Source organism: Pteronotus mesoamericanus, unplaced genomic scaffold, assembly GCF_021234165.1.
Source record: "Pteronotus mesoamericanus isolate MK-2021 breed Mesoamerican mustached bat unplaced genomic scaffold, CSHL_Meso_final contig_56, whole genome shotgun sequence".
NCBI lineage: Eukaryota > Metazoa > Chordata > Mammalia > Chiroptera > Mormoopidae > Pteronotus > Pteronotus mesoamericanus.
Window position 1 is genome coordinate 11,430,872 of NW_026555201.1, and position 5,964 is coordinate 11,436,835.

Below are 5,964 nucleotides of genomic sequence, written 5' to 3' on the forward strand. Positions count from 1 at the left end.
AAAATGAACATTCTAGAAACAAATATATATATCTAACAATGTAATATGTGATTTAATTTATATTTCAAATCAATAGGGGAAAATAAGGCTTATTCAACAAATAAGGTGTATGGACCACTATTCCTTGAAATTAACAAATATAGAGCTCTTTTTCACACATTATACAAAAAATACTCAGGTGAGTTAAAAATCAATATGTAAAATCTAAGGAGTTTTAGGAGAAAATAAAAAATAATATTTTTCTTACCCTGATGTAATGTACTCAAACCCAGAAGCTATAAAATAAGATATTAACAATATGACCATATTAAACACTTAAACTACATAGTAATATACATATAAAAAAAGTTAAAGGACAAGTAATAGAATAGGAAGGTGTTTGCAACACATCTAAAAAACGGTTAATAGTTTTGTTTTTTTTTTAGGGAAAAATTTCTATAAATATTTACTCAAAAATGGATAAAGAATACCAAAAAGTCATTTAAAGCTTTTTTAAAAATAATAGAAATAGGCAAGAAATATACAAAAAATAAATTTAGTTTCAACAAATAATAAAGTAACACTTAACACATCATTGTCACACTCAGATTAATAAAGTATTAATTCACAGTCAAGTATCAGTGACTGTGAAAGGAACTGGGTATTCATAGACTCTTCATTTTAAAGCAGTCCCCTTTACATAGCTTGCAATGCTGTTTGGTGGAGGTGTATTCTTTTAGCCTTCTTTAGTCTGGGAAACTCCTTAGTTCGCCTTCCATTTTAATTGAGAACCTTGCTGGGTTGAGCAGTCTTGGTTGCGGGCCTTTGTTTTTCATTACTTGGAATATTTCTTTCCATTCCCTTCTGGCTTGTAGAGTTTCTGTTGAGAAGTCAGATGCTAGCCGTACCGGGGCTCCCTTATACGTTACTACCTCTTTCTCCCTTGCTTGCTTTAGGATTCTCTGTTTGTCTTTGATATTTGCCATTTTAATGATGATGTGTCTTGGAGTGGGCCTCATTGGGTTCCTCTTGAGTGGGACCCTCTGTGCTTCCTGGACTTGTGTGACTTTTTCTCTCCTCAAATGACAGAAGTTGTCCATCATTACTTTTTCAAATAGGTTCTCTATCCATTCCTTTTCCTCCTCTCCTTCTGGTATCCCTGTTATATGGATATTTTTACATTTCAGGTTGTTCTGCATTTCCCTCAATGCCTCTTCATTCTTTTTGAGTCTTTTTTCATTTTCTTGCTCTTCCTGGGAGCATTTTTCTACCTTATCCTCTAGCTTGCTGATTTGATCCTTTGCTTCATATAGCCTGTTTTTAATTACTTCTATTGTGTCCTTCAATTCAGAAACTGTATTCTTCATTCCCTCTTGTGTCTTATTGATAGTTTCTATGTTCTTTTTCATGCTGATATAGTTTGCAGTAAGTTCCTTGTAGTTTCCCTGTAGTTTTTGGTAATTCTCTCTGAGCTCACTGAGCTCATTGAGCTTCCTTAGAACTGTTGTTTTGAACTCAATATCTGATAGTTTACCTGCCACCATTTCATTTAGTTCTCTTTCTGGGGATTCCTCCTTTCCCTTCAATCGGGGGATAAGGGGAGGTGTCCTTCGTCCTCCCATTATTTGTGAGACTCTTCTTTTTGGCTTCTGCTTCTTAAATTGATCTGTTGATTTCCTGACTTTGTGGTGTGAACTTCTGTAGTAGGAGATCACTGTTTTTTCCTTTCTGGATCTGCCTCTGATGATGTCAGATGTTGTCCCTGTCTGACCTTAGGCAGTCTGTTTGAGACTTCTAGGAATCTACTGTCTGTGGCTGTCTCCTTCAGCTGTTAATCTAGTCACTCTGCACGCAGCAGGGCAGCTTAGAGACACCACAGGGTGGGCAGAGTCCCTCCTGGGGGTGAGGCAATTGTGTCCTCTCATGCTGTTGCTGCTCAGGGGAGTGGTCTGCCTGAGAAAGATGGAAATTTATAATATATGTTAAGGACTACAATGGAAAAAGTGAAAACGTTCAAAATACATGAGTAATATAGCAGAAAGATGGAAACTTTCAGAAATAATCAAAAGGAAATGGTAGGACTAAAAAACAGTAACAGGAATGAAGAATGACTTCAGAATGAAACTGGAAAAGTTGGCATTTGTGCTACCTGTCACTACCAGAACAAATAAGTAGGGACAAGGATTGAATCTTCATGGGCACCTTATTCAGATGCTGGCAGTCTGAGAAGATGGTGGGTTACACACCCTAAAAACTGTCTTCCCTTCTCATCTCATAACCTTTTTATAAGGAGAAGAATATGTTAGGTAAAGCAGTTTGGAAAAAAGGTTAATCAGATACAAGTTGCAGTATGGCAGCAATTTTCCTAGTATTTCTTTATATGCTGATCAGCAATTCTTTATCTGCCTCACAGACTATGTCTTCCTGGAACACAATGGCTCAGATACCATTTGGGTTGCTTGAAGACTCCCATAAAAGTTGAATTTCTTGTCATCTCCTAGAGTCATGTAGGTCATGCATTCCAGTTCCTGGGTTAACAGCTTTTCACATGAATTAATACTTAACCCTATCAACTATAAATGAAGCTAAAATCTTTAACTCTTAAATTCCCCTATCAAAACCAGAAGGCATCTTAATTTCTGATGACCACTTTAAGTTGTAACCTGGGACTGCAATTTCACCAGACAGAGCTCTGTAATATCACACAAAACAGAGGTTACCTTAATTCCTGACAACAATTCTGAATTATATCCTGGAACTGCAGTCCTGAATCATAAAGCACAGTGATTCAATAGAGAGTGAAGGCAATAGGGAGTGACAAGAAGCAGAGGAGAGTCCACAAGTAAAATCACTTGGAAGTTGCTAGAGAATCTCCAAATCCACATCCCAGGGCCACCCACCCTAGTCCAGGCATGCAGTGAAACTCCCCACCAAATACCCAAACTTGCTGAAGAGTCCCCAGAAAATGAAACCAGAAAAGTTGGCATTTGTGCGGCACATCACTACCAGAACCAATAAGTGGAGACAAGGATTGAATCTTTATGGGCGCTTTATTCAGATGCGGGTTATGTACCCTAAAATCCATCCCAACATCTCATCATGTAAGCTTGTCAACTATAACTATAGCTAAAAATCTTTAACTCTTGAGTTCCCCTATTAAGAAGACTAAACATGACTGAGAAAGGAATCGGTGAACTTGAAGTTAGGTCCACAGAAACTTTCTAAACTGAAATGCAAATAGTAAAAGGAATGAAAGAAGCAGAACTGAACATCTAAGAACTCTAGGACAACAGCAAAAGGTATAACACCAGAGAGAGAAGGAAAACAGAGCAAAGAAATGTTTGAAGTGATAATAACAAATAATCTTCCTAAATTAATGACAAACACCAAACCACATATCCAGGAAGCTCAAAAAACATCAAGCAGTATAAATACGATTTAAAATAAAGGTAAAGAAACAAAAGTCACACCTAGACATATCATATTCAAATTTGAGAAAATCAAAAGCTAAGAGAAAATCCTGAAAGAATGCAGTGGGGAGGGAGAACCTCAGCGATAGAATAACAGAAATTTTAATGGGCTTCTCATTAGAAACGATGCAAGCAAGAAAAGAATGGAGAATATTTAAAGTGTTAAAAAGAAAAAAAAGTCAATCTAGACGTCTATATTCAGTGAAAATATCCTTCAAAAGTGGAAGAGAAATAAAAATGTATGGCAATTTGGTGGCTTACAGTTCTTAAAACCTTCTTGCCACAGGATATCACAAGAAGAAGCAAGCCACCAGAAACAAGAGTAAATAATATCCCAGGTAACCAGACCCTGACTGATTTCTGATATTGGAATTATCAGAGGAAAAGGCAGAATAACTATAATTAGTATGCAGAAATATAACAGATTAAAATATATTAGTAGTGCAAAAAGACAATAGGAACTCATTTAGAAGATTTGAAACTAACCATACTGAACTTGAAAATATAGTAAATGAAATTTAAAACTTAACCAAAAAGATTAAAAATCAAGTTAGAGACAGCTGAATAGAATGAATCAATGAATTATAGAACTAAAAAGAAAATATTCAGATTACAGTTCAGAGAGACAACTAGGTGTAAAACACTAAAGATTGTTTGGAAGACATAAGTGTAGAGTGAAAAGGGATAATTAGAATTCCTGGAAGTGACATTTGAATGAGAAAAAGCAATAAATGAAGAAATAATGGCTAAGCATTTTCTAAAATTGATGAAAGACATCAGTTATCACATTCATGAAGCTCATTAAGTCCCAAACAGCACAAATAAGTACAAATTCACACCTGTATATATAGAGTGAAGCTGCAGAACAAAAAAGACAGAAAGAAGGTCTTCAGATCAACTAGAAAGAAAAGATAGATTAATGGGATTTAGAGGATAGTGGAATAATATATAATTGAAATAATCTTCTGAGAATGAAAATGAAATATACAATGAAAGAAACACACACACACACACACACGAAACAAAACAGAGGATTTACCATTTAAAAAAACCCCTCATTGATGGAATAACTAAAGAACATGGCTCAAGAAGAAGGTAAATAATTCCAGGAGATGTATAGAGGTTAGAAATATATTCTCAAGAAAGAATATTGGAGCTCTGCTGAAATAGGACACAAATAATCCTTAGGCCATGTCTAAGAAAAGCTCTGTTTATTTCTTCCAAGCATGGTTTTAAATTTACATTTGATTTTGCCAACAGATTGAAAAGCTTCTGTCAGTAAGACCTCGGGATGCTTTCCAATCAATACACTTTAAAAAAATAATGGTTTTCTTGAAGGTTACTAACTAGGGTGAATTTTATATTGCTGTCATCCCAGGGACTTGCTTTTGGCTAATAAGTACACTTTTGGAGCAGCTTGCTCCATCTGTATCAGAAAGCAGAGGACAGAAGCAGTCAGATCAGCAGGAAGAACAAATGTTGCAAGTGGGAGAAAACACAGACAGATGGTCGGATCCGTGTTAGAGCACACTAAACCATTGTGAAGGCAAGCAAGGACGTTAGTTGCATCCAGAGTATGTGCAACTGGAGTATGCACATAGTGGAATAGGGGAAATCATTCAATATTTGCATATGGATTCCCTAATATTCTGTACAGAGGGACCACTGATAAATGTGCATATTTTCCTGAAGGAAATGAAAAGATTTGGTATTTCACCCCAAAACCCATCTGAGCGTCCCATTTCTAGAGAGAGGGTCTTCACTGGATTGTGGTTCCTAATGATTGTTTTTGTTTGATTGCATTTCCATTGGTCCAAAGCTGGGTGATATAAGAAAAATTTGAAGATTTGCCTACTAAAAAGTCAGGTCATATGTCCTCATTATTGCAATCAGTGGCAGATTATTAGAAATCAAATTATTCAATTTGCTTCACAATATTGCCACCAAAAAAATGAGAATTTTGCCTGTAAGAGACAAAATTGTGAAGGAGGCAAGTTTCTTCCATATGTACCCCAAGTTAAAAATCAATTTTTCTTCTTTCATCATCTTTTCCTGGAATATTTGAACTCCAGAGCCATCATTACTGACCTTGGCTACATTTATCTCAGCCTGGATATTAAGAACCCAATATCTTCTAATTTATTTTATTTTACTTTTTATACTATAGCATTTTTAATTGACATCCTTTTCAGGGTTGTATTTTAATAAGAATTCTTCTTCATCAGAATACAGCAATAATTAGTGGACTATCTAAAATGGTGACAAGTTTCTGAATATCCACTCTATCAAGGTGTCCTATCAACTCATTAAGGAAAGGGTGTATTTTAGGGACAATTAGCTAGCCATTCAAGGGGAAAAGTGAAATTAGATCCCTACCTCAGGCCATAGACATACACAATAAAAGATTCAAGATTAATTATAAAGTTAAAAACAAAAGCATATTCTTCTCCATACAAAGTTTTTTGTTTGGTTGGTTTTTGTTTTTTTCTGTCTTACTACACAGAGGGGATGGGGT